The 26,836-nt window shown below is 51.7% G+C and overlaps 1 protein-coding gene across 1 annotated transcript in view; it reads left to right on the forward strand.

The window, feature by feature from the left end:
- Window positions 1-3,014: 3,014 nt before the first annotated feature.
- The window catches only part of BCL9 (BCL9 transcription coactivator), a 241,184-nt gene continuing 217,362 nt past the window's right edge, over window positions 3,015-26,836 (forward strand). The window contains exon 1 of the mRNA XM_075593525.1: window positions 3,015-3,271. The gene's annotated coding sequence lies outside the window, so the exon portion shown is untranslated. The remainder of the gene's footprint in view (window positions 3,272-26,836) is intronic.

Raw genomic sequence — 26,836 nt, forward strand, 5'->3', positions numbered from 1 at the left:
TCGCTGAAGACGCGAGTATCTGGTGACCCTCCAAGAACGCCATAAATGGCTCCATTTTAGTGTGACCCTTGCCCCTCACTTCCTTTTCCACCATTACCTCTGGATGAGTGAGCACTGCTGTATACTCCTGTATGGTAGGATTATCTTTTCACCTGCTCTTAACTACCAAGGCACCCACAGAGAGACACTATTCATACATCAACATCTCTTCACAAGTGACTGTATTTTATGCTACTTTCCCCAAATAAAGTAAAGAAAAGAAACAGTACTTGTTGTGCTTGGAAAAGAAGGGCTGAAGTTGACACTATCTGGGCTAAATCATCTTACACGTGACCCACTGGCTTTCAGAATATGGGGAGAGACACAGGGACAGGGGGGGAGAGACACAGGGAAGGAGGGGGAGGAGAGACAAAGGGAATGGGGGGGAGAGACACAGGGAAGGGGGGGAGAAATACAGGGAAGGGGGGGAGGGACGATACAGGGAAGGGGGGGAGGGAGATACAGGGAAGGGGCGAGGGAGATACAGGGAAGGGGGCGGAGGGAGATACAGGGAAGGGGGGAGGAGATACAGGGAAGGGGGGGAGGGAGATACAGGGAAGGGGAGAGGGAGATACAGGGAAGGGGGGGGAGGGAGATACAGGGAAGGGGGGAGGGAGATACAGGGAAGGGGGGAGGGAGATACAGGGAAGTGGGGGAGGGAGATACAGGGAAGGGGGGGAGGGAGATACAGGGAAGGGGGGGAGAGGGAGATACAGGGAAGGGGGGGAGGGAGATACAGGGAAGGGGGGGAGGTGAGATACAGGGAAGGGGGGGAGGGAGATACAGGGAAGGGGGAGGGAGATACAGGGAAGGGGGAGGGGAGATACAGGGAAGGGGGGGAGGCACAGGGATGGAGGAGGGGTGACAGGGAAGGAGGAGGGAGACACAGGGAAGGGGGCGGAGAGACACAGGGATGGAGGAGGGACAGGGATGGAGGTGAGAGGGACAGGGAATGGAGGAGGGGGACAGGAAGGAGGAGGGAGACACAGGGAAGGGGGGGGGAGACACAGGGAAGGGGGGGTAGGAGACAGGGAAGGGGGGAGACACAGGGAAGGGGGGAGAGACAGGGAAGGGGGTGAGGAGAGGAGGGGGACAGGGCAAGGGGGGAGAGAGGAGGGGGACAGGGAAGGGGGGAGAGAGAGGAGGGGGACAGGAAGGAGGAGGGGGACAGGGAAGGGGGAGAGAGGAGGGGGACAGGGAAGGGGGGGAGAGAGGAGGGGGACAGGGAAGGGGGGGAGAGAGAGGAGGGGGACAGGGAAGGAGGAGGGGGACAGGGAAGGGGGGGAGAGACACAGGAAAGGGGGGAGAGACACAGGGAAAGGGGGGAGACACAGGGAATGGGGGGGAGACACAGGGAATGGGGGGAGAGACAGGGAAGGAGTGAGGGAGACACATGGAAGGGGGAGGGGAGACACAGGGAAGGGGGGAGAGACAGGGAAGGGGGTAGAGACAGGGAAGGGGGGGAGAGACACAGGGAAAGGGGGGAGAGACAGGGAAGGGGGTAGAGACAGGGAAGGGGGGAGAGACAGGGAAGGGGGGGAGAGACAGGGAAGGAGGAGGGGGAGAGACAGGGAAGGAGGAGGGGGGAGAGACAGGGAAGGAGGGGGGAGAGACAGGGAAGGAGGGGGGAGATACAGGGAAGGAGGGGGGAGATACAGGGAAGGAGGGGGGAGATACAGGGAAGGAGGGGGAGATACAGGGAAGGAGGGGGGAGATACAGGGAAGGAGGGGGGAGATACAGGGAAGGAGGGGGAGATACAGGGAAGGGGGAGAGAGACAGGGAAGGAGGAGGGGGGGAGAGACAGGGAAGGAGGAGGGGGAGAGACAGGGAAGGAGGAGGGGGGAGAGACAGGGAAGGAGGAGGGGGGAGAGACAGGGAAGGAGGAGGGGGGGAGAGACAGGGAAGGAGGAGGGAGACACAGGGAGGGGAGGAGGGAGACACAGGGAGAGGGAGGAGGGAGACACAGGGAGGGGAGGAGGGGAGACACAGGGAGGGGGGGGGAGGGAGACACAGGGAGGGGGGGGAGGGAGACACAGGAGGGGGGAGGGAGACACAGGGAGGGGGGTGAGGGAGACACAGGGAGGGGGGGGAGGGAGACACAGGGAAGGGGGGCAGAGACACCAGGGAAGGGGGGAGAGACACAGGGAAGGGGGGGAGAGACACAGGGAAGGGGGGGAGAGACACAGGGAAGGGTGGGAGAGACACAGGGAAGGGTGGGAGAGACACAGGGAAGGGTGGAGAGACACAGGGAAGGGTGGGAGAGACACAGGGAAGGGTGGTGAGAGACACAGAGGAAGGGGTCGGAGAGACACAGGGAAGGGGGGAGAGACACCAGGGAAGGGGAGAGAGACAGAGGAAGTGTGGGAGAGAGACAGGGAATGTGGGGGAGAGACAGGGAAGGGGGGGAGAGACACAGGGAAGGGGAGAGAGACAGGAAGTGTGGGAGAGAGAGACAGGAAGGGGGGAGAGACACAGGGAAGGGTGGGAGAGACACAGGGAAGGGTGGTGAGAGACACAGGGAAGGGGGAGAGAGACACAGGGAAGGGGGGAGAGACACAGGGAAGGGGAGAGAGACAGGGAAGTGTGGGAGAGAGACAGGGAATGGGAGGGAGAGAGACAGGGAAGGGGGGGAGAGACACAGGGAAGGGGGGGAGAGACAGGGAAGTGTGGAGAGAGACAGGGAAGTGTGGGAGAGAGACAGGGAAGGGGGGAGAGACAGGAAGGGAGGGAGAGACACAGGAAGGGGAGAGAGACAGGGAAGGGTGGGAGAGAGACAGGGAAGGGTGGGAGAGACACAGGGACGGGGGGAGAGACAGGGAAGGAGGAGGGAGACACAGGGAAGGGGGGAGAGACACAGGGAAGGGGGGAGAGTCAGGGAAGGGGGGAGAGACAGGGAAGGAGGAGGGAGACACAGGGAAGGGGGAGGGAGAATGTCTTGTTTGTGGCTTGTCAGCAGTTGCCTCAGACAGGCTCCCATGTGTGAGAGCTGCTTGGCATGAATGCCTGGGCTGTACCAAGTCTCCCCACGGCAGAGGGGGAGTGCGAAGGAAAGCACACAGAGACAGGCAGACAATAGGCCACTGAGGGGCCCGGAGCTGCTCTGATGTTGTCCCAGTGTCTGCACACTGGGGGCTGAGGGGTTGCAGGGAGCCCTCCTCTCCCGCCGGCGGGTACTTTCTCCCCCTGGGTCACAACATGCATCCCAGGAAATCCTCGCTGTGAAGAGGGAAGGTAAGGAGCTGTCTCCCCCCTCTGTGTCTCCCCTCTCTCTGTGTGTCTCCCCTCTCTGTGTGTCTCCCCTCTCTGTGTGTCCCCCCTCTCTGTGTGTCTCCCCTCTCTGTGTCTCCCCTCTCTGTGTCTCCCCCCTCTCTGTCTCCCCCCTCTCTGTGTGTCTCCCCTCCCTCTCTGTGTCTCCCCTCTCTCTGTGTCTCCCCTCTCTCTGTGTCTCCCCTCTCTCTGTGTGTCTCCCCTCTCTGTGTGTCTCCCCTCTCTCTGTGTCTCCCCTCTCTCTGTGTCTCCCCTCTCTGTGTGTCTCCCCTCTCTCTGTGTCTCCCCCTCTCTCTGTGTCTCCCCCTCTCTGTGTGTCTCCCCTCTCTCTGTGTCTCCCCTCTCTGTGTCTCCCCTCTCTGTGTCTCCCCCCTCTCTGTCTGCCCCCCCTCTCTGTGTGTCTCCCCCCTCTCTGTGTCTCCCCTCTCTCTGTGTCCTCCCCTCTCTCTGTGTCTCCCCTCTCTCTGTGTGTCTCCCCTCTCTGTGTGTCTCCCCTCTCTCTGTGTCTCCCCTCTCTCTGTGTCTCCCCTCTCTGTGTGTCTCCCCTCTCTCTGTGTCTCCCCTCTCTCTGTGTCTCCCCTCTCTGTGTGTCTCCCCTCTCTGTGTGTCTCCCTCTCTCTGTGCCTCCCCTCCCGTGTGCCTCCCCTCCCCTGTGTCTCCCCTCCCTGGTGTCTCCCCTCCCTGTGTCTCCCCTCCCTGTGTCTCCCCCTCCCTGTGCCTCCCCTCTCTCTGTGTGTCTCCCCTCTCTGTGTGTCTCCCCTGTCTGTGTGGTCTCCCCCCTCTCTGTGTGTCTCCCCCCTCTGTGTGCCCTCCCCTCTCTATGCCTCCCCTCCCCTCTCTATGCCTCCCCTCTCCCCTCTCTATGCCTCCCCTCCCCTCTCTGTGTGTCTCCCCTCTCTGTGTGCCTCCCCTCTCTGTGTGTCTCCCCTCCCTGTGCCTCCCCTCCCTGTGCCTCCCCTCCCCGTGCCTCCCCCCTCCCCTGTGCCTCCCCTCCCCCTCCCTGTGCCTCCCCCTCCCCTCCCTGTGCCTCCCCTCCCTTTCCCTCCCTGTGCCTCCCCTCCCTTCTCCCTCCCTGTGCCTCCCCTCCCTTCCCCTCCCCTGTGCCTCCCCTCCCTGTGCCTCCCCCTCCCTGTGTGTGTCTCCCCTCTCTGTGTCTCCCCCCCTCTCTGTGTCTCCCCTCTCTCTGTGTCTCCCCCCTCTCTGTGTCTCCCTCTCTCTGTGTGTCTCCCTCTCTCTGTGTCTCCCCTCTCTGTGTGTCTCCCCCTCTCTGTGTGTCTCCCCCTCTCTGTGTGTCTCCCCTCTCTGTGTGTCTCCCCTCTCTCTGTGTCTCCCCTCTCTCTGTGTCTCCCCTCTCTGTGTGTCTCCCCTCTCTGTGTGTCTCCCCTCTCTGTGCCTCCCCTCCCTGTGCCTCCCCTCCCTGTGCCTCCCCTCCCTGTGTCTCCCCTCCCTGTGCCACCCTTCCCTGTGCCTTCCTTCCCTGTGCCCTCCCTCTCTGTGTGGTCTCCCCTCTCTGTGTGTCTCCCCTCTTCTGTGTGTCTCCCCCCTCTCTGTGTGTCTCCCCCCCTCTGTGTGCCTCCCCTCTCTATGCCTCCCCTCCCCCTCTCTATGCCTCCCCTCTCTATGCCTCCCCTCCCCTGTGCCTCCCCTCCCTGTGTCTCCCCTCCCTGTGTCTCCCCCTCTCTGTGTGTCTCCCCTCTCTGTGTGGTCTCCCCTCTCTGTGCCTCCCCTCTCTGTGTGCCTCCCCTCTCTGTGTGCCTCCCCCTCTCTGTGTGCCTCCCCTCTCTGTGTGTCTCCCCTCTCTGTGTGTCTCCCCTCTGTGTGTCTCCCCTCCCTGTGCCTCCCCTCTCTGTGCCTCCCCTCCCCTCCCTGTGCCTCCCCTCCCCTCCCTGTGCCTCCCCTCCCTGTGCCTCCCCTCCCTGTGCCCTCCCACTCCCCTCCCTGTGCCTCCCCTCCCTGTGCCTCCCCTCCCCCTCCCTGTGCCTCCCCTCCCTGTGCCTCCCCTCCCTGTGCCTCCCTCTCCCTGTGTGTCTCCCCTCTCTGTGTCTCCCCCCTCTCTGTGTCTCCCTCTCTCTGTGTCCTCCCCTCTCTGTGTGTCTCCCCTCTCTGTGTGTCTCCCCTCTCTGTGTGTCTCCCCTCTCTGTGTGTCTCCCCCTCTCTGTGTGTCTCCCTCTCTCTGTGTCTCCCCTCTCTCTGTGTGTCTCCCCTCTCTGTGTGTCTCCCCTCTCTGTGTTGTCTCCCCCTCTCTCTGTGTCCTCCCCTCTCTCTGTGTCTCCCCTCTCTCTGTGTCTCCCTTCCCTGCTGCTGGCTGCTCGCTGCTGCTTGTGTGTGCTGTGAGGGTTAACATGTTTGAGGTGATGGGGGGAGAGGAGAGAGATGATTTGGAGAGGAGAGAGTTGGGGGGGGGGGGGAGAGAAGTGGAGAGGAGATGAGGGAGAGAAGTGGAGAGGATAGAGATGGGGGGAGAAGTGGAGAGGAGAGAATTGGGGGTGGGAGGTGAGAAGTGGAGCGGGAGAGAGATGGGGGGGGAAGAAGTGGAGAGGCGAGAGATGGGGGGGAGAAGTGGAGAGGCGAGAGATGGGGGGGGAGAAGTGGAGAGGAGAGGTGGGGGGGGGGGAAGTGGAGAGGAGAGGGGTGGGGGGGAGAAGTGGAGAGAAGAGAGAGAAGGGGGGAGAAGTGGAGAGGAGAGAGATGGGGAGAAGTGGAGAGGAAAGAGATGGGGGGGTGGAGAGGAGAGAGATGGGGGGGGAGAAGTGGAGAGGAGAGAGATGGGGGGGAGAAGTGGAGAGGAGAGAGAGGTGGGGGAGAAGTGGAGAGGAGAGAGATGGGGGAGAGAAGGGGATAGGAGAGAGATGGGGGGAGAAGGGGAGAGGAGGAGCGATGGGGGAGAAGTGGAGATGGAGAGCGATGGGGGAGAAGTGGAGAGGAGAGAGATGGGGAGAAGTGGAGAGGAGAGCGATGGGGGGAAGAAGTGGAGAGGAGAGCGATGGGGGGAGAAGTGGAGAGGAGAGCGATGGGGAGGAGAAGTGAGAGAGGAGAGCGATGGGGGGAGAAGTGGAGAGGAAGAGCGATGGGGGGAGAAGTGGAGAGGAAAGCTATGGGGGGGAGAGAAGTGGAGAGGAAAGCTATGGGGGGGAGAAGTGGAGAGGAGAGAGATGGGGAGAAGTGGAGAGGAGAGAGATGGGGGGGAAGAAGTGGAGAGAAATGGGGGGGAGAAGAGAGAGGTGGGGGAGAGAGGGGCAAGGAGGAGAGGAGAGAGGTGGGGGGAGGAGTGAGATGGAGAGGTGAGAGGGGCAGGGGGGAGAGACGGGGAGAGCTAGATTCCAGAGCAGGCTGCACAGGGGTGTGTGGGGGGGGGGGCACTGGTCACGGTGGTGGCAGTGGGGGGACACTGAGTGTGAGGAGGAGCAGGGAGGCCATGCAGGCCACTGCTTCCCACTCACGGGTGGGGTGGGGGGCTGTTATTGGGGTCTGCACTGCTTCTGTAACCTGTGCTGCTGCTGCTGCTGCTGCTGATGATGATGATGATGATGATGACGATGATGTGTACCAGTTATTAAACACTCAGGGGTGAGAGAGGGGCGGTTGTTGTGCCCCGACATGTGCATTATATATAATTAGTTGGCGACATTACAAAACTATTTGTGGGTGCCCTACAAATAGAAAAGACCCGCTCCGTACAGCAGTGCTGAGTATTGCTATTGTCTTGCAAAGTCTTGTCCTTACTCTGATTAAGGATGGTATCTGTGTAACATTATTAAAGGGGGTGTCGGGGGGGTTTACCCCACAGAAGGAATGCCACTGTCCCCCTAATTGAAAACTACACAAACAATACACTGGGTGGCCCAAACTTTTGGGGGGGTTCTTCAAGTTTTTATATGGGTGCTGCCGCAGCCCTGTAAGTCACCCAAATAATTAGGAATGAAAGAAATTGCCCCTATGAGGGGCAGGTATCCCCTATTGGCCCCCGGGGGGGGGGGAGGGGTGTTATTTCTCTGTGATTTCCATCTACGCTCTGATTTATCTGGATTGTAATGTGGCTGAGGTCTCACGGTTTTGGGGACACACCTGCGCCGCTGCATATGGTGTGTCTGCTTATGCTTTGAGGAGAGTGTAATAATCCGACTACAATTGTAACCGTGATTTTTATGATCTGTGTAAATTGTGTTGCAAATACTGTGAACATTTTGCACCGATGTGTTTGGTTAACTTTATTCTGTTTGTAGTTGGGTAACATTGTAACGGCGCATTCTCATCGCATCCTATCTGCTATAGTTTAGGCTTCCCACCCCTGGTCTGTCCATCCTATCTGCTATAGTTTGGGCTTCCCACCCCTGGTCTGTCCATCCTATCTGCTATAGCTTAGGCTTCCCACCCCTGGTCTCTCCATCCTATCTGCTATAGCTTAGGCTTCCCACCCCTGTCTCTCCATCCTATCTGCTATAGCTTAGGCTTCCCACCCCTGGTCTCTCCATCCTATCTGCTATAGTTTAGGCTTCCCACCCCCGACTCTCCATCCTATCTGCTATAGCTGAGGCTTCCCACCCCTGGTCTCTCCATCCTATCTGCTATAGTTTAGGCTTCCCACCCCTGACTCTCCATCCTATCTGCTATAGTTTAGGCTTCCCACCCCTGGTCTCTCCATCCTATCTGCTATAGTTTAGGCTTCCCACCCCTGGTCTGTCCATCCTATCTGCTATAGTTTAGGCTTCCCACCCCTGGTCTCTCCATCCTATCTGCTATAGCTTAGGCTTCCCACCCCTGGTCTCTCCATCCTATCTGCTATAGTTTAGGCTTCCCACCCCTGGTCTGTCCATCCTATCTGCTATAGTTTAGGCTTCCCACCCCTGGTCTGTCCGTCCTATCTGCTATAGTTTAGGCTTCCCACCCCTGGTCTCTCCATCCTATCTGCTATAGTTTAGGCTTCCCACCCCTGGTCTGTCCATCCTATCTGCTATAGTTTAGGCTTCCCACCCCTGGTCTCTCCATCCTATCTGCTATAGTTTAGGCTTCCCACCCCTGTGTCCTCTCCATCCTATCTGCTATAGTTTAGGCTTCCCACCCCTGGTCTCTCCATCCTATCTGCTATAATTTAGGCTTCCCACCCCTGGTCTCTCCATCCTATCCGCTATAGTTTAGGCTTCCCACCCCTGGTCTCTCCCATCCTATCTGCTATAGTTTAGGCTTCCCACCCCTGGTCTCTCCATCCTATCTGCTATAGTTTAGGCTTCCCACCCCTGGTCTGTCCATCCTATCTGCTATAGTTTAGGCTTCCCTCCCCTGGTCTCTCCATCCTATCTGCTATAGCTTAGGCTTCCCACCCCTGGTCTCTCCATCCTATCTGCTATAGTTTAGGCTTCCCACCCCTGGTCTGTCCGTCCTATCTGCTATAGTTTAGGCTTCCCACCCCTGGTCTGTCCGTCCTATCTGCCTATAGTTTAGGCTTCCCACCCCTGGTCTCTCCATCCTATCTGCTATAGTTTAGGCTTCCCACCCCCTGGTCTGTCCATCCTATCTGCTATAGTTTAGGCTTCCCACCCCTGGTCTCTCCATCCTATCTGCTATAATTTAGGCTTCCCACCCCTGGTCTCTCCATCCTATCTGCTATAGTTTAGGCTTCCCACCCCTGGTCTGTCCGTCCTATCTGCTATAGTTTAGGCTTCCCACCCCTGGTCTCTCCATCCTATCTGCTATAGTTTAGGCTTCCCACCCCTGGTCTCTCCATCCTATCTGCTAATAGTTTAGGCTTCCCAGCCCTGGTCTCTCCATCCTATCTGCTATAGTTTAGGCTTCCCACCGCCTGACTCTCCATCCTATCTGCTATAGCTTAGGCTTCCCACCCCTGACTCTCCATCCTATCTGCTATAGTTTAGGCTTCCCACCCCTGGTCTCTCCATCCTATCTGCTATAGTTTAGGCTTCCCACCCCTGGTCTGTCCATCCTATCTGCTATAGTTTAGGCTTCCCACCCCTGGTCTCTCCATCCTATCTGCTATAGCTTAGGCTTCCACACCCCTGGTCTCTCCATCCTATCTGCTATATAATTTAGGCTTCCCACCCCTGGTCTGTCCCATCCTATCTGCTATAGTTTAGGCTTCCCCACCCCTGGTCTCTCCATCCTATCTGCTATAGTTTTAGGCTTCCCCACCCCTGGTCTGTCCATCCTATCTGCTATAGTTTAGGCTTCCCACCCCTGGTCTCTCCATCCTATCTGCTATAGTTTAGGCTTCCCACCCCTGGTCTCTCCATCCTATCTGCTATAGTTTAGGCTTCCCACCCCTGGTCTCTCCATCCTATCTGCTATAGTTTAGGCTTCCCACCCCTGGTCTCTCCATCCTATCTGCTATAGTTTAGGCTTCCCACCCCTGGTCTCTCCATCCTATCTGCTATAGTTTAGGCTTCCCACCCCTGGTCTGTCCATCCTATCTGCTATAGTTTAGGCTTCCTACCCCTGGTCTCTCCATCCTATCTGCTATAGTTTAGGCATTCCCACCCCTGGTCTGTCCATCCTTATCTGCTATAGTTTAGGCTTCCCACCCCTGGTCTGTCCATCCTATCTGCTATAGCTTAGGCTTTCCCACCCCTGTCTCTCCATCCTATCTGCTATAGTTTAGGCTTCCCACCCCTGGTCTCTCCATCCTATCTGCTATAGTTTAGGCTTCCCACCCCTGGTCTGTCCCATCCTATCTGCTATAGCTTAGGCTTCCCACCCCTGGTCTCTCCATCCTATCTGCTATAGTTTAGGGCTTCCCACCCCTGGTCTGTCCGTCCTATCTGCTATAGTTTAGGCTTCACACCCCTGGTCTCTCCATCCTATCTGCTATAGTTTAGGCTTCCCACCCCTGGTCTCTCCATCCTATCTGCTATAGTTTAGGCTTCCCACCCCTGACTCCCCATCCTATCTGCTATAGCTTAGGCTTCCCACCCCTGACTCTCCATCCTATCTGCTATAGTTTAGGCTTCCCACCCCTGGTCTCTCCATCCTATCTGCTATAGTTTAGGCTTCCCACCCCTGGTCTGTCCATCCTATCTGCTATAGTTTAGGCTTCCCACCCCTGGTCTCTCCATCCTATCTGCTATAGCTTAGGCTTCCCACCCCTGGTCTCTCCATCCTATCTGCTATAGTTTAGGCTTCCCCACCCCTGGTCTGTCCATCCTATCTGCTATAGTTTAGGCTTCCCACCCCTGGTCTCTCCATCCTATCTGCTATAGTTTAGGCTTCCCACCCCTGGTCTGTCCATACCTATCTGCTATAGTTTAGGCTTCCCACCCCTGGTCTCTTCATCCTATCTGCTATAGTTTAGGCTTCCCACCCCTGGTCTCTCCATCCTATCTGCTATAGTTTAGGCTTCCCCACCCCTGGTCTCTCCATCCTATCTGCTATAGTTTAGGCTTCCCACCCCTGGTCTCTCCATCCTATCTGCTATAGTTTAGGCTTTCCCACCCCTGGTCTGTCCCATCCTATCTGCCTATAGTTTAGGCTTCCCACCCCCTGGTCTGTCCATCCTATCCGTCTATAATTATTAGCCTTCCCACCCTTACTCCTTGTAGGAGATATGTTTGTCTGAGCACCGGATCTGCGCCTCTCTTGCTGATCCCCTAATACTGGCACACTCCTTTACTCTGCACGAGACCAGTGCCCCACCCACTTCCATCCAACAGCCAGCGATAGCCGTTACCCTATGGCCAATAACCATTTATAAGAGCTAGCGCTTGTTAGCGGGTAATTACCCGAAATACGGTTTTCCATCATGGCTGCAGACCCACAATGCACCAGGACACGAGCGAGGCGATAATGCAGTTGTTCCCTATAGGCAAACCGTTCTGTGATGCACTCGTCTCCTATTTATTGCATGCAGGACATCGGAAGCGCACGCGTCACCCGCGGCCACCCCGCGCCCACCAACGTCAGCACCACCCTCGGAGGACGGCGGTGAGGCCACAGCACGGGCTTATTATAGGACGTAAATACAAATCTCAAACCTTAGACATTTTACCATGAAACGCGCCTCCCAGCCGAGAGCTCCCCACCAGGCCTCGGCCATGAGCGTAACCCTACAAATGAACCTATTAACGCAAAGCCCCATCCAAGAAACGCGCTAAGTAACAGGAATCCACCGCCGACAAACCTCTATCTCTGCGTGTATGTGTGTGTGCATTACACATCACCCAGGCAGGGATTCTGGGTAGGGGACACACACACTAGGTATCGTGGCAGCAAATAAAATGTTTGTGCTCCCCCCCTCCCCAACAGGTCAGGTTTTCAGGATATCCCAGCTATCAGCACAGGTGGCTCAATCAGAGGCTCTGATTGAGCCACACTGTTGTCGAAGCAGGGACTGATTCAGCCACCTGTGCTGAAGCAGGGACTGATTTAGCCACCTGTGCTGAAGCTGGGATATCCTGAAACCCTGACCTGTTGAAGGGGGGGGGGGGGGACTTGGGCACTGGAGATGTGGCCCTGATCTGGCCTTACTTAACTAAAAAGTGTCACGTCTTGCACCTATTCCAAATTCTTTTTTAATGAGACTTCTAATAATACAAAAAATATATATATTTTTTCAAAAGCGCCTGTTATTTCTCCCCCTTTTTTTCATGAGAATTAAATAAAATACTAAATATATAAAGTTATCTAGAAATAGAATGTATGAGAAGATTTAGGAATTTGGTCGAATGTGTTTACAATCTAAATGAAGAATGTGCGCTTTGGCTCACTAAGGGGTTAAACATGTAAGATTGTTGTGCTCCAGACGTCTCCTGTATAGAAAACTCACTGTAGTTCTAGTTCGGGTCCAAGGACAAGGATTGTATCCCGGAAAAATAAAACGGGACTAAGAATTGTAATCGATTTGGTAATTGATGGCTGGCAATAGCCTGACCACTTCTGCTGATATAGAGGGTAATTCTCCATACACCAAAGCGGACGCTCTTGGGTGAAAATCCCCCAAGATTTTAATGGGGGGGGGGGGGATACTAGTGTGAAAACGGCCTCTTCCCCCAATATAAACAACATATCTACTGTGGAACAGATCCGCCAGCTGTTCAATGGGACGAGAACTTTCTGAGAGAAAGCCGGGAGCCCTGTCACTGTTACTTCCATTATCTCTGCGTTTCTCTTACTGGGAGACTGACTGACACAGAAGAAGCCACTGATTCTGGAGTGGTCAACTCCAGTCCTCCAGGGCCACCAACAGGTCAAGTTTTCAGGATATCCCTGCTTCAGCGCAGGTGATGTAGTCAAAGATTGAGCCACCTGTGCTGAAGCAGGGATATCCTGAAAACTGACCTGTTGGTGGCCCCTTGGGGGACTGGAGTTGGCCGCCTCTGGATTATGGCATCCAAAAGGAACCGTATCGCATAAGAGAACGAGATTGTTCAAGGGGCCGTCCTGCCCCCAACGTGAGAGCGCACCGGCACCCGCGACGGGAATGTAATCTGGGCAGCCAGCAGATCAATAACAAGAACGCTGCTATGATGCTTAACGTTAATCTGTCTGGCGTCATATTAACCAGTTCAGTTAGGCTGGGAGCTGGTAAGGGGATACTGGTAAAGCTGGGGAGTTGTTGGTTCTCTAGTTGCTGCGTTCGGGGGCAGTCCCATACATCCCATAGGAAGTCTAAAAATCCCACCATATTAAAGCACTCACTTGTTTTGCTGTCTGTTTGGAAAATGGATCATTAGATATTTCATGTGGACGTGTTTAATTCTAACCTCAACTGGTCATTCCCCTTTATTTCTTTGGCTTGTGATGGCAGCGCAATTAGTTTAAACCGAAACGAGGCGGGGAAGGAATAGCAATAACAATGTATCTGTTTGTCAGCTTGTATGTACAGGTGGTCATTGTTATCCATCATTTCATTTCCTGATGAACGGATTATCTGACACGTTGATGCATTCCGCAGAACGGTTTTATCCGACGTCGGAACGGATTATCTGACACGTCGATGCATTCCGCAGAACGGTTTATCCGACGTCGGAACGGATTATCTGACACGTTGATGCATGTCCGCAGAACGGTTTATCCGACGTCGGAACGGATTATCTGACACGTTGATGCATTCTGCGGAACGCATTATCCGATGTCAGAACGTATTATCTGACACGTTGATGCATTCCGCAGAAAGCATTATCCGATGTCGGAATGGATTATCTGGCGCTTCGATGCATTCCGCGGAACGCATTATCTAAGGTCGGAACGGATTATCTGATGCGTCGATGCATTCCGCGGAATGCATTATCCGATGTAGGAACGGATTATCTGACGCGTTGATGCATTCCGCGGAACACATTATCCGATGTCGGAAAGGATTATCTGGCGCGTCGATGCATTCCGCGGAACGCGTTATCCGATTGTCAGAACTAATTATTTTATGCGTTGATGCCATTCCGCGGAACGCATTATCTAAGGTCGGAACGGATTACCTGATGCGTTGATGCATTCCTTGGAACGCATTATCCGATGTACAGAACGGGAAGTGATCTGATGCCGTTGATGCATTCCGCGGAACGCATTATCCGATGTCAGAACGGATTATAGAACGGATTATCTGACGCGTCCATGCGTTCTGCGGAACGCATTATCCGATGTCAGAACGGATTATCTGACGCGTTGATGCATTCCGTGGAACGCATTATCTAAGGTCGGAATGGATTATCTGACGCGTTGATGCATTCCGCGGAACGCATTATCCGATGTCAGAACGGATTATCTGACGCGCTGATGCATTCCGCGGAATGTGTTATCTAAGGTCGGAACGGATTATCTGACGCGTCCATGCGTTCTGCGGAACGCATTATCCGAAGTCAGAACAGACTACCTGACGGCTGCCGATTAACAATGAATTAGCAATCCTACGGTTCCCTATCCGCCGCGGTTTGGCGGAACGGATTCCATCGGATGACCGAGAACCGCAACGTACAGTCATGTGACAAATGAGATTAGGTAAAGACTCGCACGTAATTACCGCAGAGACATAAAGTTACTTGTACGAGTCGCGTGAATCGGCATTGTTTATAGAGACACAGAAAGGCTACAGATATGGGGTCGCCAATAGGAAGTTGCTGGCATTGCAGGCTTCTATTGCTGCTGAAGTGACCTCTGACCCTGCGGCCATTTTGTGTACTCCACTCACACATCTTGGGAAGTGGGGGGTTCCCTGCGACCCTGGGGAATATCTTCGAGGGCCCCACCCTCCCCGTGTGTGTGTGTGTTAAGAACAGGGGGTTCCTAACCTTTTTCCTAGCTTCTGAGGTTACCGTGGTGTTCTTTAGGCTGCCGGGCTCTGGGGAGAGCTGCACTTTATCCTCCCGGATACTTAGTATTTCAAACACTTAATTCTCCTGAACAAAGCACCGGATTTTAATAATGAAAACTGTGGGAAAGGACAGTAAGTGATCTGTCTGCGTTAGTGGCTGTAACAAGTAGCAGAATAAGGAGATCATGTTCCTCTTCCCCTCCCCCCAAAGTAAAGCAACAAGCCATTTTTATTTTATTTTTCCACCTGTTGGCTTTTTTAATTTAGATTTTGTGTTGTTGAATCCCCCCCCCCACCTCCCCCCCTCTCCCCCCCTCCCCCCCTCTCCCCCCTCCCCCTCCCCCCCTCCCCCCCCCTCCCCCCCTCCCCCCTCCCCTCCCCCCCCTCCCCCCCTCCCCTCCCCCCCTCCCCCTGGCGTTTTCTTGAGCGGATCATTTTACGGGCGGGTTTGTGAGAGGAGAGTCTGGGACCAGGGAAAGGGAAGTGCAAGGACTGAAATGTTTTGTTCTGCCGGCTGTGAGCGCATTACTGAAACGCGGCACCTCCACATACACCGCGTGTGTCCGTGTGAGAAGCTAACACGCGTGCAGCCGGCTGCCCCGGCACCAAAACAGTTACACGCACTGGCTGAAGCGGGTCTGAGACTGATTAAATATATGAAATCAGGGCTGAACAAAATGCTGGGCGTGTGAACCACTGCCTGCGGCTCAGTGTGTGGCCTGTCCTGTCTGCTCCGTGGCCTGTCCTGTCACCGCCGCGGCCTGTCTGCGCCGCAGCCTGTCCTGCAACACCGCCATTTATCATGCTCCACTAGCGTGACAGCAAAAGCGGGATAGAGCGCGCTGTGATCGGCCGCGGGGGTGATGGGTCAGTTTGGCGTACGGGGGGGGGGGGGCTTAGTATATCGGAGAGCAGGAAGCAGCGAGGCATTGAGGGTTCCCGAACCCTGCACTCCCCTGCGTGTGTGTACTGAGTCACTGATTGTGCCACCTGTGCTAAAGCAGGGATATCCTGAAAACCTGACCTGTTGGTAGCTCTTGAGGGCTGGAGTTGGCCACAACTGGCTTACAATGAGCGCAGAAATGTGTGTATGGAAACATAGTGATATTCTGCCGATCTGTGACCCGCGGTTACACGGGGTTCATATTCAGCGCAAACCTTTCTGCAGGAACGGGGCCGGTCCAGCCACCCATTCATGGCAGTGGCATTTTATTAACAGGTTAAAAGCTCCTTTAAAAAAAAACTTTGCCCTTAAATGTAGAAATCTCCCCACCGCAATGTTTATCTGCAACGTCCCCACAGAAACCCGCCGCGTCCTCTCCCGGAGCCAGCCCTGACCAGGCCGCCATTTTGTGTCTCCCGGGCAGATATTTGGGGCTCTGTGTTTGGGGGAAACCCGGACCAGGGGTTTCTGATCAGTAAAGGAGCCGGGTCAGATGGCGAATTTCTTCTTCTTTTTTTAAGCAGGCGATCTCCGGGGGGGGGGGGGCTGACATTAGCGCGGTTCCGCGCCGGAGACCCCCTGCTTCACCCCTATATGTAAGAAAAAAATCATTACATGTAACCCCAAAATCCGCGGCTTTAACAAGCTGAGAGGTGGCGGGATGTTGTGGTTTGGCGCTTTAACGTTTCCATGGTAACACAATGCTTGGGGCGCTTGTTCCAACCCTTCGGTGATCTTCTTTTTGTTGTAAAACCATTGTGTGGATCTGAGACCCCCCAGGTAAGTTGGCGGGCGCCGTGTTTGTCTTCCGTTCCTTGCAGCCAAATGTCGGGTGCCCGGTTCACCTCGAGCACGGCGAGGGGTCCGGGCCGCGCTGTAACCGCGCAGTGTGGCAGGACGGCGTCCCATAATGCCGTGCGCAGGACTGTGATGGCTGCAGGATTGCAATGTATCGGGGGGGGGGGAGAGAATTGGGGAGAGTAGGTACAAGGAGGGGAAGTAAAACCTTTATGGTGAACGTGTTCATGATGAGCCTGAATCTCCGGGGGCGTGATGTAAATAAGTCTTCCTTTTGCGCCGGCCACAGATACGTTTTACTTGAAGACAGGGGTTCTTACCTCAAGACCACCCCAACAGGTCAGGTGTTTTAGGACCTGTGCTTCAGCACAGGTGGCTCAGTCAAAGACTGAGACACTGATTGAGTCACTTGTGCTGAAGCTGGGCCACCTGTACTGAAGAAAGGATATCCTAAAACCTGACCAGTTACATAGTTACATAGTTACATAGTTACATAGTTACATAGTTACATAGTAGATGAGGTTGAAAAAAGACTTCCGTCCATCAAGTTCAACCTATGCTAAATTTAGACAACAGATACTTTATCCTATATCTATACTTCTTGATCCAGAGGAAGGCAAACAAAAAACCCCATTATGGGGAAAAATTAATTCCTTCCTGACTCCAAGAATTGGCAATCGGATTACTCCCTTGATCAACATCCTTCCCATGTATACTTATTTGGTATATCCCTGTATACCTTCCCCATCTAAAAAGATGTCCAACCTTTTTTTGAACAAATCTATTGTATCTGCCATCACAGTCTCCATGAGTAATGAATCCCACATTTTAACTGCCCTTACTGTAAAGAACCCTTTCCTTTGTTGCTGTTGAAATTTCCTTTCCTCCAACCTTAAGGAATGGCCCTGAGTCCTTAGTACTGCCCTTGGGATGAATAGTTCTTTTGAAAGCTCCTTGTATTGTCCCTGAATATATTTGTATATAGTTATCATATCCCCTCTTAGACGCCTCTTTTCTAATGTAAATTAATCTAATTTAGCTAGCCTCTCCTCATACTGTAAGTTAGAATGTCCATCCCCTTTATTAATTTAGTGGCTCTTCTCTGCACTCTCTCTAGTTCCATAATGTCTTTTCTTAGGATTGGTGCCCAAAATTGTACTCCATATTCAAGGTGTGGTCTTACAAATGCTTTGTAAAGGGGCATAATTATGTTTACTTCCCTTCTATCCATTGCCTGTTTGATGCAAGATAAGATCTTGTTTGCCTTTGCAGCTACTGCATGACATTGGGCACTATTGCTAAGCCTGCTGTCTACAAGCACTCCTAAATCCTTCTCCATCAAGGATTCCCCCAATATATCTCCATTTAATTTGTAAGTCGCCTTTTTATTCTTGTATCCCAAATGCATAACCTTACATTTATCTGTATTAAACCTCATTTGCCATTTACCTGCCCACGTTTCCAGTCTCTCCAAGTCCTTCTGAAGAGAAATTACATCCTGCTCTGATGCTATTACCTTACACAATTTAGTATCATCAGCAAAGATGGAGACTTTGCTCTCGATGCCAACCTCAAGGTCATTAATAAACAAGTTAAAAAGCAGGTGGCCCAGTACCGATCCCTGAGGTACTCCACTTACGACTTTAGCCCAACCTGAAAAAGTTCCATTTATGACAACCCTCTGTTGTCTGTCCTTTAACCAGTTTTCAATCCAGGTGCATATACTGTATTATTACTGAGTCCAATTTGCTTAATTTTGTACACCAACCTCTTGTGTGAAACCGTATCAAAAGCCTTTGCAAAATCTAAGTAGACCACATCAACTGCATTACCCTGGTCTAGATTGCTACTTACATCCTCAAAGAAACAAATAAGGTTAGTTTGGCAAGATCTATCCTTCATAAATCCATGCTGACTATTACTAATAATTTTGTTTTCCATTAGGTATTCCTGAATATTACCCGTATTAAACCTTCAAGTAGTTTCCCTACTATTGAAGTCAGGCTTACAGGTCAGTAATTTCCCGGTTGTGATCTAGCTCCCTTTTTAAATATAGGCATCACATCCGCTTTACGCCAATCTTGTGGTACTGAGCCTGTGGAAATGGAGTCCTTGAATATTAAATATAAAGGTTTTGCGATTACTGAGCTTAACTCCTTGAGTACTCTTGGATGTATGCCATCGGGGCCAGGTGCCTTATTTACTTTAATTTTTTCAAGTCGCTTATGAACTTCTTCCTCAGTTAACCAATTGGTCATTAATATGGAGGTTGTGGCTTCCTCCTGCGGCGCTACTATTGAACTTGATTCTTCCCTGGTAAACACAGAGGCAAAGAATTTGTTTAATACATCAGCTTTTTCCTTATCTCCAATAATCTGCCTACCCATCTCACACTGAAATGGTCCTATATTTTCTTTTCTCATTTTTTTGTTATTAAGGTACTTAAAGAACATTTTAGGGTTGACCTTACTTACTATTGCAATCCTTTTTTCATTATCCATTTTTGCTAATTTGATTGCCCTTTTGCAATTTTTGTTACATTCCTTATAATTCTGATACGATGTCTCCGTCCCTTCTGACTTAAGGAATCTAAACGCCTTCCTCTTCTTGTCCATTTCCTCCCCTACCTGTTTATTTAGCCACATTGGTTTTGACTTATTTCTTGTATACTTATTACCCAAGGGTATACACTGATAAGTGTGCTTTCCTAACAATGTTTGTGTGTGGGTGGGGGGGGAGGGGGTCCTGAGGACGCTACAAATTGTTCTCAACATAGAAAGAAAGAACACAAAATATCATCACGTTTACCTATTGAAAGTGTAAGAAAGGGCGATTCTTGGCACAGGGGTATCTGACCCTTTGCCGCGCTGAGGGTTACTTAGGCTGCGATTATACCAGGAGCTCCTGGGCGGCAGTGCGATGCGGTGACGTCAGCGCTGCCATCCGGCAAAGCGGCAAGTTGAGCTGCAGGCAGGAGACAAGCAGAGGAGACAGGGAGGCGTGGCGGAGGCGTGGCCGTGAGCTCTTCGCCCTCATTGGCTGAACCGCTCACGCGACGCGGCCGTTGCTCCTGGATAACAAAATCTCCAGTCTGCCGCTTTGCGGCTCGGCGCTTTGCGGCTCGGCGCTTTGCGGCTCGGCGCTGTGCGGCGGTCGCCATGGGTATCTTTACTCTCATTGTATTTATGCTATTTGTTTTTCAGCCGCGCGGCGTCACCGGTGTTTTTAGGTATAATCGCGGCTCGCCGTGCAAGCGTAGCTTTGTCTAACGATCGCTGAGCCCATACGTAAAATACAAATATTTGTGTCAACATGAATGAACCAGAATAAGCTGCAAGACCCCCCATCCAATCGGCACCACCGATCTGCTGACCGCAACAGGAGAAATGGCGCTGTCCCTGCGTGGGCGGGAATGTATGCTAAGGGTCCCCAGGGACCACCACTGCTTGGGAACCCTTACTTGGCGTGTATTGGTCCCCGTTCCGTGACGCCTGGACCCGTGTAACCGGGCTCCATTCACTCTTGTTTGTTTTTCTTTTTGCAAAGCATTCTGGGATTCCTAGCGATTTTTTTATTTTTATTGACAAAAGGTAAACATTTAAACCGGGACGGAATCCCCCCGTCTCTCTGACCTGGGTATAAATTGCATCCCCAGCTCCTAAGTGTGGATTCCCTCTCACTGACGATGCAGTCCCACCTGAGAGCAGAGTCAGCTGCTAGCCTGGATACAGGCGGTGCTCAAGGACTTCTTCAGTAGCCACTGGAAGTGGAAGATACAGCTCAACCCCGTTATAGCGCGATCCGTTACTACGCGAATCCGCTTATAGCGCGATGCAAGCGCGGCTCCCAATTTACGTATTTATTACTACTTTACAACACGGTCATTAGTGTCTTAAATACTTTATTGTACAATGCATATAATTGTACCTTATTTCTACGCGACCCGCTTATAACGCGATGTGATTCTTTGGACCCCAAGCACCGCGTTATAAGGGGGTTGAGCTGTACTTTGAAATACTTTCATCGTTTTCTCATGGAAATACTTTGTGACCTGAAGCGGTGGGGTGGTTATGTCTGATCCCTGTTATTATGTTCCCTTCCATAGCAAAGCATGTAGGTGGGACGGGAAGATATTGTTGAATCTTGTAGGTGGAGCGAAGATATTTTAAGAGACCAACCAGCTGCTTTATCCCAGATGAATAGTGTAAACGGCGTATAAATCTTACTGGTTCCTTTTGTACAATCACATTAAAGTTACCCATCGCGTTTCTGTACGCAAACTTAGACTTGTTACATAGTAGGCGCTGGTGCGCAGGCGTGTGCCCGGCAGTGCACGTGGCGTGCGCGTTTAGTTGTTAGGGTGCAAGCGGTGACACGCGCGGTTAGGGGGCGTGACTGACGTCACAGCGTTAGGCCACGCTGTGATTGGTTTGTGGCGCGGCAGCAGCGTGAAAATAAGTTTATTGTAATTTTCCTGGTCTGCCGCGTCCCCGCCCACAGCCGCACCCCAAGTATACAAACGCCTGGCTAACACAGCCCATTGTAATTGGCGCGCGCGCTTTATTACAGGCCTTACATCTCAGGAGGGCTCTCGTTGGTTTTGTCAAAGGTTTCACAATCCGCATCAACCCACACTTCTCTTGGACTGAGACGGTCGGGACCAGAACTTACACTGGACTGCACCTACAAGCCATGCATACTCCATTAAGCATCACATTTGTGTTCACGTTTTTTTAACACATTCATTCCTCTCTTTGTTGTGTAGCGTTATTTGCGTTCGTTTGACAGATCTGTGGCAGTGGGAACTCCGGCTGAACATTGTTTCGAGGGAAGTAACCAGCTATTGCGGCCTTTTCGTTAAATGGGTGAAGGGTTGACCTGTGACAAACGTGAACATGCTACAGTATAGAGCAGTGCCGAGTGTTGCTTCTAAGTTGTCGGCCGGCCCGGGAGATGCAGTAAGTCCGAAGGGCAGAGATTTGAGCAAAGTTTTGTATGTGGTTCTTAAAAAAGACACCTGGTGGTCCGAGCAAAGTTACGGGTCAAAGAAAAGAACAAACCATCACACAACTTATTTGAATTGTCTTTCTTCGAATGATTCGCTCGCCCTTAAAGTAATTGTCTCGCTTATCGGTTTCCTGGGAAGATGTCAGGCTTTTCCTGGGGAGCATTGAGTTTAGCGCAGAAATCCAAGTCGTATCGTGCGGTATTTCCTTTTTACATTTTTTTGTAATGGGTTTGAAGCTGGGGGCGTGAACCGCATTGATTTCCGCTCGGGGGGCGCCCTGCTGCCCGAGATGCTTACCTCTCATAGGTACCACCGGTGTCTCTGCGCAGGCTAAAGCGACCGCGTCACGGGGGACAATAGGCACGCACGATGGGTGGCGTTTGCGGCTTCCTATTGGCCCACAGGATGCAGGACTTTTACGCTGCCATATTGTGCTCCCAGCCAGGGCTCCTACCAGCAGCACTTACAGGCGTCGAATGACGCTGTGACATCACCTTGCGACGTGTTGCCATGGGAGAAGGAGCGGCTCAGTGAGTAACGACCCTGACTGACACTGAGTTTGCAGCAGGGGAACCTGGTTCAATTCCCGGTGTCGGCTCCTTGTGACCTTGGGCAACTCACTTTATCTCCCTGTGCCTCAGGCACCAAAAACATAGATTGTAAGCTCCAAGGGGCAGGGACCTGTGCCTGCAAAATGTCTCTGTAAAGCGCTGCGTACAATTAGCAGCGCTATACAAGAACATGCTATTATTATTATTATTATCATGATGCTGCAGGAGGAGTGGCCCGAGCTGGCAGCCAAGTACAATCCGCCCCTGACTACTTCCACCGGTGGGGTGCCGCCGCCTTGGGCCCCGCAAAGTCTAAGGCCAAGCCCGACTGTCGTCACAAGAGCTTGCACTCTGATGGCCCTTGTGACATTCACTGTGTGTCCTGCTAAATGTGCTTGAATCTAGGTCTGATCGCGGCCAAAGCTCTCGGCATCCCTGCCGCCCGGAATGGGAGAGGAGCAGTTCCTCTTCTGTCCCGGGTGGGGCTGGGTCCCTGTGATCCCATGTCCATGCCACACTGGTGCCACAGACTTGCTGGCATGGAAGGGGTCACCGTCCATGACTACTGAAGCAGCCTGACACTAGTCCCCGAGGTTCATAAAATAGACACCCAGCGTGCCACGTGTGGAAGTTCCGGCTCTGGCAGAGCGTGGTTACTAATAAGAGCCACAGATGGGGAATATGCCGCTGTCCTCAGTAGGTTACCAACGCGACGAATTCTGTCTCAGCAACTGAGCTGCAGCACCGAAGGGGTTAAATGAACTAGTGGATCAGGTTCAAAAAGAATAAATATCTTTGCCACAGACGACCCTTACATGAAACCGGCATGTGATCTGGAGCTGTAATTTAATGAACGCTTTGTTTTTGTCCTTTCTGCACACTGCAATCCTCCGAGGACCGAGAGCTGAGGATTAATAATAGCAGCTGTACTCCCAAACCGGTGTCCCTGCAGTCCGCTGTAATAACAAGCGAAACAGGGAAATTGCATGCTGGGTATTCTCTGGGTGGGCAGCCCGTCTCCCACCGGGTGGTGCCGGGAATGTTATCTACCAGCGGGGCACGCTCACGAGATCGCCAAATCTGAGCCAATCCCAGGAGAAGGCAAGGTGGAGAAAACATCTCCGAACGGAGAAGGGATTATTCTCTCCGTTGTTATGGGGGGAGCCGAAGAGATGCGCAGATTCTGCAGGCATTTTGTCGAATCTTCCAGCGGTTGTAATCTGTTTTAGGGGAGGGAGTGTTGTGTCAAGGGGGTGCAATTTGCTCCAAAACGTGGAGCAGACCTTTTCATTTGTGTCAGATTGTGTGTGTGTGTGTGTGTGTGTGTGTGACGCGTGTTGTTCTTGTGCCTTACGCTTGGCCCAGTTGTCTTGGGAGCAGAGATGAAGGTTACCTAAACCTGGCAGATTCATTTGACACAAAGGGAAAGGAAGTCTTGGCTGGTTTGAGGTTCACCTTTTTGACCTGTTCCAACCTAGCTCTTTTGAAGGCTATCTTCCCAGACCCCTCTTATAACCGCGACCGTGAGATTTTGCGTGTTTGATGCAACCACGCAAAATGATGGGCTCAAAATGATGCATATTGCATCTGTCTCTGATCTATAGGGTCATTGACGGGTTGATCAACTTGCTGGAGCCCATACCATGGCTGGCTTCATTGACTTCGATTCAACTTCATTATATGTTGCTAATTGTAGACTTCGACCCTGTTCTGGTTGTCCAGCAGCACCGAGTACCACGGTACTTCCAGGATCGCGACCGTGTCATTGCTGTGATAGGGATCACGTGGTCACGAGCACCCCCAGAATAATAACGGAAGTGGAGATAACTCCGCTCCTTCTGGGTTCTGCGCAGGATGGGTCAGTGCGCTCCGCGCCTGGAAAACAAGCATGTTAACCATGACATGCCGGGCACGCCCTAAGGGCAGGGAGACGGGTTGAATGGTCCTTCCCACTTAGTGCTCCCAAAAAACCTGTCGCCTGTAATGGGTTTCTTTGAAAGATTTGTTGCCCCGTAAAAAAAAAAAACTCGTATATATTTGTGTCGTTTTGAAAATGCCATGTTTTTGGGTACACTGCGCTGCATGCTCATCACGCACTTATTCCCCATCATGCTTATCTGTTTGGCTAATTAGGGGCGTATTAGTTACTTTAAAAAGAGGGCAAATGTGCCCGTACATTTTGGGCTGAACAGTCGTACCGCCAAAACTAGTAAAAATTCTTAAAATCTTCCAAAGCATTTTTCTGTCATGAAAATATGAAAAGTTTAAAAAAAAAATGCATTTTAAAAGATCTATCATTTAAGGTACCAGTTATTTCCATGTAATCTATTTAACTTGTCCTGGTTCTTCGTCCGACGTGTTCATAGATGGGATTCCTCATTTTACGTGTGTGTGTGTGTGTGTGTGTGTGTGTGTGTGTGTGTGTGTGTGTGTGTGTGTGTGTGTGTGTGTGTGTGTGTGTGTGTGTGTGTGTGTGTGTGTGTGTGTGTGTGTATTTTTATATATATATATTTTTTTTTTTATATATATATACATATATATATATATACTATTTTTGTCTATACTAGGCATTAGGGTTGATATTGATAGTTTATCCCTATTTCATGCAACAGTGTTTCTTTTGGGTAGTATTCGTGTCAAGGGTCCTAGCCTATTTTTTAAATATTTTTGTACTGTTATCTATTTTGTCTTTGTGTCCACTAATAAATTCTTACTTTCTATACGGTATATATATATACAACAAGAGGTATTGCCGCTCTCCACCAGTAGTGTGTAGTATGAAAAATAGGGTGCATACAGGATAAGTGAATACATATAAAGGAGGGGGGGAGGGTACATACAGTAGAGGGTAGCCCAAAAAGAACCTATTTGCACTCGCTATTTCAGATAAATGGTTAGCAACAATTGAATCCTTGGGAGAAGCCCATACACCATTTAAAAATACATATTAAAACATATTACATATTAAAACATTTTATTAAACACTTATGCAAAGGTGGAAAAAGGTGGCCCCCCCCCTCAGCAAGACTCCCACTCCCACACACACTACACAAGGAGTGGGAGTCTTGCTGAGGGGGGCCCCCACCTTTTTCCACCTGACATGGAGTTCTGACCTACCTTTCTGCCCGTGACATCTACATACTGAGCGGTGACGTATTTTTCACTCTGTTACCTTCACAACTTGTGTACCCACACTATGCAACCATTGTACAAATTATATGGTGATTTTTCATGTGGTCACAAGGTCTCAGTGTAGGTTGATTGTTACACAGGTGTGCTTAGATAGAGCCCTATGTGTCCTGTGCATGTCTTGCTTTGGATCTAAACTTAGACCCTTGCCTCCAGGTCCACATTGTCCAGGTAGTGTTGAGCCCCCCTCATCTTTTAACTTTATCCCGTGTTTTATTCACTTTAATAAAATTTCTTTTGTTACACTTCCATCTATGTCCGTGTGCTATTTAAAGGTTGCTTTCCCTCTGTTGTTTTCATACATATATATACATACATACATACATACATACATACATACATATATATATATATATATATATATATATATATATATATATATATATATATATATACACAGTGTTCGACAAACCTATACATTTGCACGCCCCGGGGCGGGTGGATTTAACATCGTGGCGAGCTCCTATTGGCCCAAGCAGTACACGTGTGGTACTAGGTGGCGAGTAGATTTTTTTGTTGGGCGAGTAGATTTTTTGGTGATTTGTCGACCACTGTGTATATATATATTCCTTTCCTTCTGCAGACTGATGTTTCTAGATAGCCTAAATAAACAACAACAAAAAAGGACATTTGGGATTGGGGGGAGAAAGTGTCTGCAATTTCCTGTGATGAGAAATGTGTTTTTGCTGCTTAATGATTATGCGGATGTTACACGATTTCTGGGTTTGATTTAAGGTGCTGCTTTACAGCATTGTGCCTGTTTTAAGTGACTGCAATATAAATCGACACAGTGTGCGATATTCTTATATTGGTCCGCGTGCAGCGGCGGTTTCTGCCGCAGAGGGAGTAAGGGGTATGATGATGCCTTCTATTGGACCAACAAGTATTTGCAATGTAACAACTTCTCCGTGACCGTCACCTGGTATATTACTACCTGGAAGAAAGGTCCGCCACGGGTACCCCACCTTCTTTCATACAGACTTCCAAAAGGGGGGTGCTGGTATAGCGGCAAAGTTTTATCTCCCGCCTCATGTGGGCCAATAAGGAGCTGAACCTTTATGACATCACGGCTTCCTTTTGTCCCGCAGTGCGCGGGAGCTTTAAAACACCGCCATTAAGTGATCCCTGCTAGCCACGCAGAGTGGCTCCCAGCCCCCCCTACGGAGGGAAGTATCACCGTAAGCAGGGGGTCCCCGGAGCGGATATGTGAGGGGGTTCAGCTCTGGAGGCCGCCTGCTTCAATCCTAAGTTAAATTTGTTTTTAAATGACCATACAAATGGCATGCGTGGATGTCCCCGGTGATGTTTGTAACGGTGTATTCGCGGTGTATACGCGGTGTATACGCGGCAGGGGGCCGAATCCCCTCTTACCTACGTGTGTTTGAAGCTTACGTTCCTGTAAGGTGTGTTCTTGTATGGTACCACACGGGGGGGGGGGGGGATTTCAGGCGCTCTGCGAAACGCAAAGGCTCATTACTGCGGGGGGCTGTACTGAAAACACCCCGCGAGGTTTTACCGGACCCCGTGGCAATGCCAGTACAATCTGCTTCAGCGGAAGAAAACCCGCAGCACACCTGGACTATTTCACAAGTGAAAAATCACTGATTGCGCAGAATCGCCGTTTCAGGCGCAACTCGGACCTGTGTCAGGTAGTGTGATGACGTCAGTGACACGTATATACTCACGTAAGGTTGTATTTAGGCGCCGCTGGCATTTTGAACGGCGCTGTATTGTATAACATTATCCTGACAAATTTCCGAGTTGCGCCTGAAACGGCGACTCTGTCCAA

Source organism: Ascaphus truei, chromosome 3, assembly GCF_040206685.1.
Source record: "Ascaphus truei isolate aAscTru1 chromosome 3, aAscTru1.hap1, whole genome shotgun sequence".
NCBI lineage: Eukaryota > Metazoa > Chordata > Amphibia > Anura > Ascaphidae > Ascaphus > Ascaphus truei.